Source organism: Pinus tabuliformis, chromosome 9, assembly GCF_031772625.1.
Source record: "Pinus tabuliformis cultivar Carrire ecotype Pingquan chromosome 9, CPIR1, whole genome shotgun sequence".
Lineage (NCBI taxonomy): Eukaryota > Viridiplantae > Streptophyta > Pinopsida > Pinales > Pinaceae > Pinus > Pinus tabuliformis.
The window spans coordinates 1,998,168,828-1,998,183,505 of record NC_142307.1 but is presented as its reverse complement, the minus strand read 5'-3'; the positions used below and the strand labels follow the sequence as shown (position 1 = coordinate 1,998,183,505).

The window sequence follows — 14,678 nt, the reverse complement described above, 5'->3', positions numbered from 1 at the left end:
TGCACGCAAGAATCATCAGTTAAGCCAAGAGGAAAATTGTGAAGGGTGAAAACAGAGTTTTAGAATCAAACTGTTGATGAGTTAGGCTGCGTGACGCATAGGAAGAAGGCGCGGCGCACATGGGCCGCACAACGCACTGGGCGCTTTTACACAGTGAAAATATACACTAGCGCGACGCACTCACCAAGTGCAGAGCATTGGGTATGCCACGCGACGCACAGGGCAGACAATCAAAATTTTTATCGTTTCTATGCAAAAATGCAAATCACTCAGCTCTTCTCGCTCTATGCTGGTTTAAGTAATAACTTTCTACTGGTATATTGATAAATGCTGATCCTAAATTGGCGTGTGAACTCAGAGTCAAAGCAACAAAATTCGAACACAGTTCTGAAGCTTCGATGGCACAATAGATAAATAAATCTCCCAATGCTTCGATGGAAGAAGGATTCTATTATTTTCACTGGGTATAACAGTGTCATGCAAAGTTGATCTCGACACTCTGTCTTGGCAGCATGAACTCCACGCAAATGTTGTCTCGACATCTATGTCTCAATGCTCTATCTCAGCAGATGCTCTATCTCCTCCTTCTCCTCCATAATGATAATAATCTCAGGACCAAAGTCGCTGCATACCTCAGTCACCATCTCTTGAAAATGTGGAACGTAGTCACAACTGAATGCAGTATTTTCCAGAAACAATTGGAACGTAGTCAAAATAACAATGATGGTCCCGAAAATCGACAGCAACAGCGTTATCCCGGCTTTAAAAGCACAGAATAAGACTACCATCAAAATGGGAAAATGGGCTATGGTGCCAGCTGAGGAGGTTGTCTTTCTAATGTGCAATATCGACAGCAGGAAATTGAGGCTCCACATCTTACAGGAAACTTTCTGAAGCTTTTTGTGTGGATTGTGGAATCTCGATTGTTTGGCCGTGCAGTGTTGTCATTTGTAAAGCGCAAGAACAAAGTTCCACAGATATTGGAACATACAGGGATTCCTGAGACACCTATGTATTTTCCAGAGTTTCCACCTCAAGACTCAGAGAATGCCATGAAGTGTGTGGATGAAGATACTCTGCCTACCTTGCGTGTGGCATCTGCATTGGAATGCCTGCCTGCCTACGATTCTTCCAATCACTGGGGTAGCAACTCTCGCAATTCATTTTTGTACTGGACAATGCGCGATTACGCTCATGCATATCGATGTGGTTGGACCACACCTTCTGATGTTACTGAATACATCATCTCAGCTGTAGAAAAATCACTCAACAATAAGCCTGATATGATGCTTTTCATTTATTTTAATGCCGATGAAGTCCAGAATCAAGCTGCAGCTTCTACAACACGCTTTCAAGAAGGAAGCCCCTCTCCATCTTTGATGGCATTTTTATTCCAATTAAGGATGATATAGACTTCTATCCATATCCTACTAGAGGTGGCACAGTCTGGTTTCACAAGATGAGAGAGGTTAAGCAAGATGCAGTTAGCATGTCAAGATTACGGAGTTGTGGTGTGATATTAGTTGGGAAGGCAAATATGCATGAATTGGGAATGGGAGTAACTGGAAATAATCCACATCATGGGACAGCTAGAAATCCTCATTCTACTGAATGATATACGGGAGGTTCCTCATCAAGTCCTGCTGTAATTGTAGCATCTGGATTATGTCCAGCGTCTGTTGGAACTGATGGTGGAGGTTCAGTTCGAATACCAGCTGCACTATGTGGTGTAGTGGGCCTGAAGACAACATACGGACAAATATGAAAGGTTCATTGTGTGAAGGTGGCACTGTGGAGTCAGTTACTCCACTTGCAGCAACTGTTGAAGATGTGATGTTGGTGTATGCAACAATGTCTGGATCATCACCAATTGATCTGACCCATTTAAGATCAATGCCACCTTGCTATCCTAAGCTGGGGACCACTGACAATTTGAATGTTTTGGGGTCTATCAAACTTGGAAAGTATACAAATTGGTTCAACGATGTCTATACTGATGAAATTTCAGAAACTTGTGAGAGGATGCTCAGTCTTCTTACAAGGAGTTTTGGAATTGAAAAATAAGAGATAGTCCTACCAGAGATTGAGGAAATGCATGTGGCTCATGTTGTTTCAATTGGCTCAAAGGCATTGAGTCATGTATATCCAAGCTTCAATCAAGGGCAACGCAAGGAAATGTCATATGATGTCTGAGTTAATATGGCCCTCTTTGAGTCATTTTTAGTTGCACATTATGTCGCAGCCCAATGTCTCAGACGACGAATCATGCATTACTATATGGAAGCATTCAAACTAGTTGATATCATAGTAACCCCAACTACAGGTATGACAGCACCCAAAATACCCCCAAATTCACTCAAGATTGGAGAGACTGACCTGCAGACATCTGGATATCTTATGCGGTTTGTTATTGCACCAAACTTGATCGGACTCCCAGCAATATCTGTCCCTATGGGTTATGACAAAGATGGACTTCCTATTGGATTGCAATTAATAGGTTGACCATGGGCTGAGGCTACACTCTTAAGATTAGCTTCAGCAGTGGGAGGAGCAAGGTGTGAAAGAGGGCAGATTGTTACTGCATTACTGGCTTGTCATTATTACAAATAAACAGTATTTTACACAAATAGATATGCGCAGCTGGGATTGTTCATTTTTCCGTCATCGAAGGCAAACTGTGTAAATTTTGGTGCGTGACGCATTGGTTAAATGGCGCGACGCACAGGCCTGGAACGCAGATTTTAGTCATTGCTTCCTGAAACTCAGTTTCTTCCACTCAAAAATAATAGATCATGGTTTTATTACCATAATGGAGCAGCTTTGTATCGCCATGTTGTTTATGTTGCGGATCAGTGACACCTGGCCCTTCATCTCATAGATCCAAACATTTGGCAAGCGAAAATTCTACCCTGCAGTAATGAAAAGGCATGGGATACATTATTATGAAGTGATCCTGGGGTTTAATTTACATGCTCCCTTTAGGTCACAGAAAATCAAGGGTGGTTAATTACCATGGTTAGGGAGCCTCGTTCGATTCATTGCAAATGCTATCATAATGGGTGCGTTTTTCTCTTTTTATGAAGAATGAGTTTTTATCAAACGGCGGAAGGAAAATGAAACGTCCAAGGTCCAAAAGCCAAAATTAAAACAAAGACATTTACCATGCGGAGAAATAGGAACGGAAGCCTATTTTTGTCTTTAGCCACGATTTAATGGGATCCATTCTACACCTTTCTATTGGCCATCAAAGATTTTCTGCTAAAAAATGTAACGCTGTTCTGTCTTTAGAACGAATGGATGACTCTTTCTCTATTTTTATAATTTTAGTTGTAACAGCTCCCCATTTGGATCGATTTGTTTTCTCATAGTGGAGCTTATTTATTGCATAAAAAATCATAGGTAAAGGGTTCTAAGTTCTGGGAAACGGTGGAGGAATAACTCAGCGCTTGGCTGTACAGTTTTGACAGAGGATTAATTAAATGGTGCAGCTCTGATTTATAAGATTCTTGCGGTATGAATTTAGCATGTGTTTCTTCCTTTATGTCTCATGTGTCTTTGTTATGTTTTGCCATTCATCCATGATCATTTCCAGCTGAATACGTTTAAGTGAGAAAGGTAGAATTCAGTCATTGCTCTGCCTTGAGGAAGTGTTCAGATTTTATGTGTTTTCTTCTTCCTGGAAAGGATTCATACATTAATGCCCTTTTCAGCTTTCTTAAACAGTCTTTTCACCTCATTTAAATTCAATTTGTTTGGTAAAACCTCATGCCTATCTCACCTTGTGAAATATCCTGTGCCTTTGGTTAAATATCTGCTCATAGGTCCTTGTCCCACACAGCCTAGAAACTCAGTCATTCATCAAAATACCTCTTTCATATTTATTTACATAGCCTAAAATCAGTTACTTATTTTAAGTCATCTCAGACTCTATCGAGTATTTTTACTGAGTTGACCTGGAGAGAGCCCTCTCCTGTCCTCGTAGGGCTAGCTATGAGTGGCTGAGCGTGGTATGGTGTTATCTTGAATCCTACCTTCCTTCAGCCTAAGGCAGATTTGAGCACTAACATAGTGGCGACCATACTGGGGAAGAAAATGGTTTGCTTGAAGATTGTTTTGCCCGAGTATATATCTCAAGTTCAGAGCTGATTGTTGATGGTGACCAACGATCAGACATAAGAAGACGGCTGAAAACATTCGCCTGGTGACTCCATTCACTGAAGAATCCAGCAACCGGTGCTTCATGGTGACTCCACTGCAGAGGGATCAGTAGATTTGAGATTTTTTTTTTAAATGGAGCGGATTGCAAGAAGATACGCTCCCATGAGCCGAGATCACATCCCAGATTTTCCAAATAAAATTCCGAAGGTAGATTGGTCAAGGAATTTGCCTACATTTAAAGATGATGGTAAGAAGGACGCTGCTTTACATCTAGTTTGATTTCACATGCATATTCGCAAGTTGAAGGTTGATTTTCCTGAAGATTGCTTAATGAAAGATATTCCTGGCCACTCTAGAAGGTGAAGCCCAATCTTGGTATGAAAGTTTGCCGCCTGCTTGTATTTACTGTTTAAAGGATTTTCATACCAGGTTCATTGAAAGATATAAAGACTCTTATCCATCATTACATTTAGTTCAGGACTGTTGTAAGCATGCTTATGGTTTTATTGAAAGTCTTGAAAAATATTATGAGGATGATAATTTCATGGATGATGAGATTATGGAAGCCTTGTATGAAAATCCGTTTCAGCAGCACACAGGACTCTTAGAGGAAACTTTACAGCAGGATCAAAATCAACAACCTGAAGATTTCCATATGGCTGGAAATGAGGAAAAAAGAAGTTTTATTTCAGATCTGGTGGAAATAAAAGATGATATGCAAGAAAATGATGTTCCAATCTCAGATAATGGGGATGATAAATCAGATCGAGAGATAGATTGTGATGAGGAAAAAGAGAGTTGCATGGTTGAGGCTGCCTCAAATGGAAAAAATAGAGTTACAAACCTAACTGACCTTATCTCACCAGAACTAGATCTTCATGAGGAGGTAGCTCATTCAGTTCATGAATAACAAGATGAGAATTTGGTTCAAGTAAGTGAAAAAGTTTCCTTGGATGAATCATTGGTAGATGATATGAATGTTAGTGTTGGGTTTCAAGAATCATCTGAAGTTTCTTTTCCCATGATTTATGAATGTGATGAATGTAATGAGAATCTGGCTGTCATATCATATGAAGATGACTTACAATATATTCAGACTACCGAAGATCAGACCATTCAGGATTCCATTTCAGATTCTTCTTCATATGTTTCATGTTTTGAAATGTGTTTTCAAGAGGAGATTCACTTATCTACCTGTTCAGAATTTTCTTAGGATGAAGAACATACTCATTCTGAAGTGCATTATGAAGGAAAATCAGAAGCAAAGGAGAAAGACACCTTGTTCTTTCAGCAGGAGGACAAACTTCATGCTTTTCAAGATCCTCTGGCACATCTGTTGCAGTCAGACATGAAGGTGTTTATTACAGTATTCAGTGATGAAAAAGATCATGGTCAATTATGTTTTTGGATGCCCAGTTACCAGTATATGTTGTTGACCAGAAGATCTGATTAGGAGAATCAATCAAGGAGGCATCTACTTGATTGGTTACATTGGAAGACACATTACAAATGATTGTACATATTGCATTAGTATGTAGGTGGTTGTCATCATGATTTGGAACCTTCAGATCTTGATGGACTGCTGCCATTGAAAATGTTTTATGAGTTCTTGTTTTAGTTAAGTCAGTCATGAGTCATTTCCTTTTGTTAGAGTCAAGTTTTTTCAGTCATGTTAGTTTGCATTGAGTTAGTTTCAGTCAAGTTTCAGTCAAAAAATGAGTCAGAGTCCTGTGTTGTTAGTCGAAAAAATGACTCCATAGCCCAATGGACGAAGGCACTGTCTAGCTCTTCCAAAGATCTGCTGTTCATGGAACCTCCAAGGAGCTACCATCCCCCATTGGAGCCAATGTTAGAGTCAGTCTGTTCAGCCCTCCGTTAGAGATCAAAACTCGTTTTTTGCATTTCATCTTTATATGTCTCGCTCGTTTCACTCAATTGCATTTCGCTAGGGAGCATGCCATTGTATGACGGAAGGGTTTGGTGTTCTTGTTTCCCTCATGCTTGTACCTGCCCGGGCTAGTCAAAATTTCTCTATGCTCATCAAAGTTCTTTTCAATCATTCATTGTCATTATGCTATTTTGGTCAAAAAGAAGTTATTTTCAGAGTCTAGGTCTAATGGTTGGTCTTCAAACATGTCGAATAATGCCCGCAGGCCATGAGGATGGTTTTCGAAGAGGTTCTTAGTTCAAAAGTTCATCATCAAACACATTTGAGGACATTTCTTGTTCAAAACTATATTTTGAATAAGAAATTGTCGAATTCATTTTTGTAATAATCATGTATCTTTTCCGCCATGGAGTTTTCAAAGCAGGCTCTGATTTTCCTTTGCCAAACATCAACGCCATCATCCCTGCACAAATCAACCAATAGGCTATCATTCCAGCTCAGAAAATCAGATGGAGATGAAAAACAAAGTTCTCATTTGAAAAGTTCGGAGAGCCAAAGTTCTACATTATTGGAAAGAGAATTTGTCAAATGAAAACAAAATAAAAAAAACCCATGTCATAAAGATATTCCTCGTGTCTTCGTATATCTTTCCCATACCAAGAGTTATGCAAAGGGTCAAAGTCTGCAACAACGGAAAGTGTGCTATCTTAAACCAAAAGTCAAAGTTTAGGTCATAATATTAATTATTTCTACAATCCATTTACACGCAAGAATCATCAGTTAAGCCAAGAGGAAAATTGTGAAGGGTGAAAACAGAGTTTTGGAACCGGATTGTTGATGAGTTAGGCTGCGCGACGCATAGGAAGAAGGCGCGGCATACATGGGTCGCGTGGCGCACTGGGCGCTTTTACACAGTGCAAATATACACTAGCACGACGCACTCACCAGGCGCGATGCACTAGGTATGCCGCGCGATGCACAGGGCATACAATCAAAATTTTTATCGTTTCTCTACAAAAATGCAAATCACTCAGCTCTTCTCGCTCTATGTTAGTTTAAGTAATAGCTGTCTACTGGTATATTGATAAATGCTAATCCTAAATTGGCGTGTGAACTTAGAGTCAAAGCAAGAAAATTCGAATGCAGTTCTGAAGCTTCGATGGCACAATAGATAAATAAATCTCCCAATGCTTCGATGGAAGAAGGATTCTATGATTTTCAATGGGTATAACAGTGTCATGCAAAGCCTGATCTCAACACTATGTCTTGGCAGCCTGAAGTCCACGCAAATGTTGTCTCGGCATCTATGTCTCAATGCTCTATCTCTGCAGATGCTCTGTCTCCTCCTTCTCCTCCATAATGATAATAATCTCAGGACCAAAGTCGCTGCATACCTCAGTCACCATCTCTTGAAAATGTGGAACGCAGTCACAATTGAATGCAGTATTTGCCAGACACAATTGGAACGTAGTCAAAATAGCAATGATGGTCCCGAAAATAGACAACAACAGCGTTATCCCGGCTTTAAAAGCACAGAATAAGACTACCATCAAAATGGGCAAATGGGCTATGGTGCCAGCTGAGGAGGTTGATATTTCTAATGTGCAATATCGGCAGCAGGAAATTGAGGCTCCACATCTTACAGGAAACTTTCTGAAGCTTTTTGTGTGGATTGTGGAATCTCGATTGTTTGGCCGTGGAGTCTTGTCATTTGTAAAGCGCAAGAACAAAGTTCCACAGATATTGGAACATACAGGGATTCCTGAGACACCTATGTATTTTCCAGAGTTTCCACCTCAAGACTCAGAGAATGCCATGAAGTGTGTGGATGAAGATAATTTGCCTACCTTGCACCTGGCATCTGCATTGGAATGCCTGCCTGCCTACGATTCTTCCAATCACTAGGGTAGCAACTCTCGCAATTCATTTTTGTACTGGACATTGCGTGATTACGCTCATGCATATCGATGTGGTTGGACCACACCTTCTGATGTTGCTGAATACATCATCTCAGCTGTAGAAAAATCACTCAACAATAAGCCTGCTATGGTGCTTTTCATTTATTTTAATGCCGATGAAGTCAGGAAGCAAGCTACAGCTTCTACAACATGCTTTCAAGAAGGAAAGCCCCTCTCCATCTTGGATGATATTTTTATTCCAATTAAGGATGATATAGACTGCTATCCATATCCTACTAGAGGTGGCACAGTTTGGTTTCACAAGATGAGATAGGTTAAGCAAGATGCAGTTAGCATGTCAAGATTACGGAGTTGTGGTGTGATATTAGTTGGGAAGGCAAATATGCATGAATTGGGAATGGGAGTAACTGGAAATAATCCACATCATGGGACAGCTAGAAATCCTCATTCTACTGAATGCTATATGGGAGGTTCATCATCAGGTCCTGCTGTAATTGTAGCATCTGGATTATGTCCAGTGTTTGTTGGAACTGATGGTGGAGGTTCAGTTCGAATACCAGCTGCACTATGTGGTGTAGTGGGCCTAAAGACAACATACGGACATATATGAAAGGTTCATTGTGTGAAGGTGGCACTGTGGAGTCAGTTACTCCACTTGCAACAACTGTTGAAGATGTGATGTTGGTATATGCAACAATGTCTGGATCATCACCAATTGATCTGACCCGTTTAAGACCGATGCCACCTTGCTATCCTAAGCTGGGGACCACTAAAAATTTGAATGTTTTGGGGTCTATCAAACTATGAAAGTATACAAATTGGTTCAACGATGTCTATTCTGATGAAATTTCAGAAACTTTTGAGAGGATGCTTAGTCTTCTTACAAGGAGTTTTGGAATTGAAAAACAAGAGATAGTCCTACCAGAGTTTGAGGAAATGCATGTGGCTCATGTTGTTTCAATTGGCTCAGAGGCATTGAGTCATGTATATCCAAGCTTCAATCAAGGGCAACGCAAGGAAATGTCATATGATGTCCGAGTTAATATGACCCTCTTTGAGTCATTTTCAGCTGCACATTATGTCGCAGCCCAATGTCTCAGACGACGAATCATGCATTGCTATATGGAAGCATTAAAACTAGTTGATATCATAGTAACCCCAACTAAAAGTATGACAACACCCAAAATACCCCCAAATTCACTTAATATTGGAGAGACTGACCTACAAACATTTGGATATCTTATGCGTTTTGTTATTGCACCAAACTTGATCGGACTCCCAGCAATATCTGTCCCTGTGGGTTATGACAAAGATGGACTTCCTATTGGATTGCAATTAATAGGTTGACCATGGGTTGAGGCTACACTCTTAAGATTAGCTTCAGCAGTGGGAGGAGCAAGGTGTGAAAGAGGGCAGATTGTTATTGCATGACAGGCTTGTCATTATTACAAAGAAACAGTATTTTACACAAATATATATGCGCAACTAGGATTGTTCATTTTTCTGTCATTGAAGGCAAACTGTGTAAATTTTGGTGCGCGGCGCATTGGTTAAATGGCATGACGCACTAGCCTGGAACACAAATTTTTAGTCATTGCTTCCTGATACTCAGTTTCTTCTGCTCAAAAATAACAGATCATGGTTTTATTACCATAATGGTGCAGATTTGCATCGCCATGTTGTTTATGTTGCGGATCAGTGACACCTGGCCCTTCATCTCATAGATCCAAACATTTGGCAAGCGAAAATTCTACCCTACAGTAATGAAAAGGCATGAGATATGTTATTATGAAGTGATCCTGGGGTTTAATTTACATGCTCCCTTTAGGTCACTGAAAATCAAGGGTGGTTAATTACCATGGTCAGGGAACCTCATTTGATTCATTGCAGATGCTATCATAATGTGTGCGTTTTTCTCTTTTTATGAAGAATGAGTTTTTATCAAACGGCGGAAGGAAAATGAAATGTCCAAGGTCCAAAAGCCAAAATTAAAACAAAGACATTTACCATGCGGAGAAATAGGAATGAAAGCCTATTTTTGTCTTTAGCCATGATTTAATGGGATCCACGCTACACCTTTTTATTGGCCACCAGAGATTTTCTGCTAAAAAATGTAACGTTGTTCTGTCTTTAGAACGAATGGATGACTCTTTCTCTATTTTTATAATTTCAGTTGTAACAACTCCCCATTTGGATCAATTTGTTTTCTCATAGTGGAGCTTATTTATTGGATAAAAAATCATAGGTAAAGGGTTCTGAGTCCTGGGAAACGGTAGAGGAATAACTCAGCGTTTGGCTGTACAGTTTTGACAGAGGATTAATTAAATGGTGCAGCTCTGATTTATAAGATTCTTACGGTATGAATTTAGCATGTGTTTCTTCCTTTATGTGTCATATGTCTTTGTTATGTTTCTCCATTCATGCATGATCATTTCTAGCTGAATACTTTTAAGTGAGAAAGGTATAATTTAGTCATTGCTCTACCTTGAGGAATTGTTCAGATTTTATGTGTTTTCTTCTTCCTGGAAAGGATTCATACATTAATGCCCTTTTTAGCTTTCTTAAACAGTCTTTTCACCTCATTTAAAGTCAATTTGTTTGCTAAAACCTCATGCCTATCTCGCCTTGTGAAATATCCTTTTCCTTTGGTTAAATCTCTGCTCATACGGTCCTTGTCCCACACAGCCTAGAAACTCAGTCATTCATCAAAATACCTCTTTCATATTTATTTACCTAGCCTAAAATCAGTTACTTATTTTAAGTCATCTCAGACTCTATCGAGTATTTTTACTGAGTTGACCCGGAGAGAGCCCTCTCCTATCCTCGTAGGGCTAGCTACGAGGCTGAGCGTGGTATGGTGTTATCTTGAATCATGCCTTCCTTCAGCCTAAGGCAGATTTGAGCACTAACACTGGTCATATATCTTGATGACCTCACTGCTTTTTCCAAATCAGATCAAGAACAGTTAGAACATTTAAGACAAGTGTTCATAATCTGTAGAAAATATGGCATATCATTGAACCCAAAGAAATCATTGTTTGGCCTAGAAGAAGGCAAACTGTTAGGTCACATAATCTCAAAAGATGGCATTAGAATTGACCTAGATAGAATACAAGCTATTCTCCAAGTGCCTCACCCAAGGAATATCAAAGAACTACAAGCTTTCCTAGGAAAGATCAATTTTCTAAGAAGATTCATACCCAACTTGGCTGAACTAATAAGATTGCTGAACAACATGCTGAAGAAAGATTCCAAAGTAAAGTGGACAATAGAAGCTAAGCAAGCTTTTGAAGAAATCAAAATAGCTTTAACTAAAACACCAGTCCTCACAAGCCCAAAATTTGATAGAGACTTCATAATCTTTTCCTTTGCATCTGAACATACTATTGCTGCTGTCCTATTGCAAAAGGATGATCAAGGATGTGAGAAGCCCATTGCTTTTTTTAGCAAAGCACTTAGAGATGCACCACTTAAATATCAAATCATGGAAAAACAAGCTTATGCCCTTGTAAAGGCTATCAAGGATTTTAGAGTTTATATCTTATACTCTCATGTAATAGCTTATGTGCCAAATACTGTGGTCAAGGATATTCTAACTCAAGAAGGACTTGAAGGTAAAAGAAGCAAATGGATAGCTAACATCTTGGAATATTATATTGAAATTAAACCAACAAAGCTAATAAAAGGACAAGGATTAGCTAAATTGATGACTGAAACCAACTTTCAAGCCCTTGACATCAATGAACTGGATAACGAATAGGAGATGGCGACTCCACAGATCAATCAAGCCTTCTTACAATCACCTTGGTATGATGATATAATTTATGTACCTGCAGGCTCCTCCAGGGTTATCTAGAACTAAAAAGAGATTCTTGAAAATGAAAGCTTCAAAGTTTTGTATTGCAGACAATGTTTTACTTTGTAAAAATCATGATGGCATTTTACTAAGCTGCTTAACAAAGGATGAAACTGACAAAGTGCTGAAGGAATTTCATGCAGGGGACTGTGGTGGACATTTGTATTGGAAGTCAACAGTTGATAAAATCTTAAGAGCTAGTTTTTATTGGCCCTCCCTGTTTGTTGATGTAAAGAAATTTGTAATTTCTTGCCATAAATGTCAAATCTTTGAAGGCAAGAGAAAATTTTTACCTCTACCCCTAAAGCCCATTTCTACTGAGAGACCATTTCAACAATGGGGTTTAGATTTCATTGGGGAAATTCACCCTCCCTCTTCTGGCTAGCATAAGTGGATTTTAACTGCCACAGACTACTTCACCAAGTGGATAGAGTCCATCCCTTGTAGACAAGCTAATGACTCAGTAATCATACAATTCCTAGAAACCAATATCCTGTCTAGATTTGGCTGCCCGGAGAAGATTATAACTGACAATGCTGCTGCTTTTAAATCCAAAAGGATGATCAATTTTGTCATAAATACCATATTACCCTAGGCCATTCCACAGCCTATTACCCTCAAGGTAATGGTCTAGCTGAATCATCCAACAAAAGCTTGATCAACATCATAAAGAAAGTATTGGAGGAAAACAAGAAAAACTGGCACAAAAAACTCATCAATGCACTTTGGGCAGACAGGTTAACTACAAAAGGATCTATTGAAACAAGCCCCTATGAGTTGGTTTATGGCATGGAGGCTGTGCTCCCTTCTTCTTTAGGAATCCCTGTGATAAAATTGTTGCAAGAAATACAGGAAAAACCCAATGATATTCATAGGAGAATCAATCAAACAATTCATTTACAGTAGACTAGAGAAGAAGTGTATCAAAGATCTCAGATTCTACAAGAGAAAGTTAAGAAGATTTTTGACAAAAGGACAAAGGTAGAAGGATTTTTCATAGGAGACAAAGTACTCAAATGGGATTCTAGAAGGGAAGATAAAGGAAAACATGGCAAATTTGATTTCCTGTGGAAAGGACCTTTTGCTATTCAGGCTGTACAAGGAAACAACACCTACTTTTTAAGAAGCCTAGATGGTACACAAGCAGAAGATGGGCCAGTCAATGGTCGGATGCTCAAGCATTATTTTGATCCACTTTGTTGATATACCAGGACTGTAATTTGTACATAATAGTGTCTATTTTCTGCAGTTTATTACAGCAATAAGATAGGGAATAAGATGCAGCAAATTTTAAGGAAAGAACAAGGAATTGTGCCACCTTTTGATATTACCTTTTCAGTTTATCAGAGGAATTAAAGAAGAAGACTTGGGAGCTAAAATCTGATGGCAAACACTCAGACAAACTATCAGAGATAGAGCTGTAATTGTTCAAACCAGCTTATAGGAAAGGCATATATGTTACAGAGATACAATTTTGTTTGTTTACAGAAAAAGGAAATTTCAGGTTGCAGCTAGAGTTGAACATAAGGCCACTTGACCTGAAGTTCTTGGCTTTTCACCTGGAAAAGCCATCCCCAAGTGGAGCCACTGTTAGGTTCCTATACCAATAGGTGTCATATTTCATGATTGACTATTAAAATGTCAAATATGTTCATCCTTTCCATGCTGCAAAGGTTCCATATTTTCAAAAAAATAAAAAATTTAAAAAATGAAAAGAGGGTATGCCCTAAAAGAAAAATCAAAGGGCAAGAATAATGAATTTGTCAAAAGAAAAAAAATGAACCCCAAAGAAAAGACTAAGGAGTGTGCTAGTCCAAAATGCCACTGTTATCCTATTTTTGCAAAGAGGTCCCAAATGTGCAATCAATGACTTCTGTCACACTTGATGGGTGGCCAAACAGCTCAACCTTGGCCACTCCATGTTTAAATTTCTTTTTTTAGAACTAGAGAATAAGATCTGTCCAAACAGTTCAAGCTTGGCAGATCAGTAGTTAGGTAGAGAAGCAAGGGAGCTCAACAGCTAAATCTGAGCCCCTGGAAGAGATAAGGGCAGACTTAGACAGGAGGGTAGTTAAAAGAAAACAAGAGAGAAAGGGTAAGCTAGTTCAAATGCACCCAAGGAAAAAGAAGAAAAAAGGTTATGTTTATTAGGCTGGGTAGGCAGATTTGATGTTGCAGAAGTAGGTTTGGAGCAATTTTGTCTTTTGAATATGATCTATCTTATGAATATTACAAGTGCCATGGCAAGGTGGCTGCAAAATAATTGGAGCATGACTAACTTCCCCCTTCATTTCTCCAAGAGCATTTACTAACATCCCTCAAGGACATTGAGATCTGCCCAGTGCTCCTAGTTCACTTCATTTCATAGAAAAGACCAAGTGAAATTCTGGTTTTACTTAAGAGAACTAAGCCACATTTCTTGTGTAAAAAGGTTGTTCTTCTATTATGCTAAGTTTTCCAGGTTCATGACTTGGATCCTTTTTATTCCCTAAGCCTAAGTTTTACTCTTTTAACTTAGTGTCTTGATAAAACCTACCATTTCATATTAACATCCTAATTCTATCAAATAACTCCTATATAAAGTTTTCCCCACCCATACTATGTAAAATACATAAAAAACCCCAAAGTTTTTAATATCTCGCCCCGGGCTTGATTAAAGCCATATATTAATGTTTTAACGGGGGTCCAAGGTTTATCCGAAACCTTGTGGGCAACCCTCCCTATGCGTGCATACAAACAATGGATTTCATTTAACATTTGGTTAAATGAATAACCAAACCTGAACATTCGCCCAAACCTAAAGTTTAAATACATTGTAAAAACCCCGCAAAAACATTACAAAACGTTAAAAATTATG

At 39.0% G+C, this 14,678-nt stretch overlaps 2 pseudogenes; both read left to right on the top strand.

Moving 5' to 3' along the window:
• The first annotated feature begins 792 nt into the window (after positions 1–792).
• Positions 793–2,610, top strand: LOC149157045 (fatty acid amide hydrolase pseudogene; annotated as a pseudogene).
• Positions 2,611–7,581: 4,971 nt separating this feature from the next.
• Positions 7,582–9,396, top strand: LOC149157044 (fatty acid amide hydrolase pseudogene; annotated as a pseudogene).
• Positions 9,397–14,678: the final 5,282 nt, after the last annotated feature.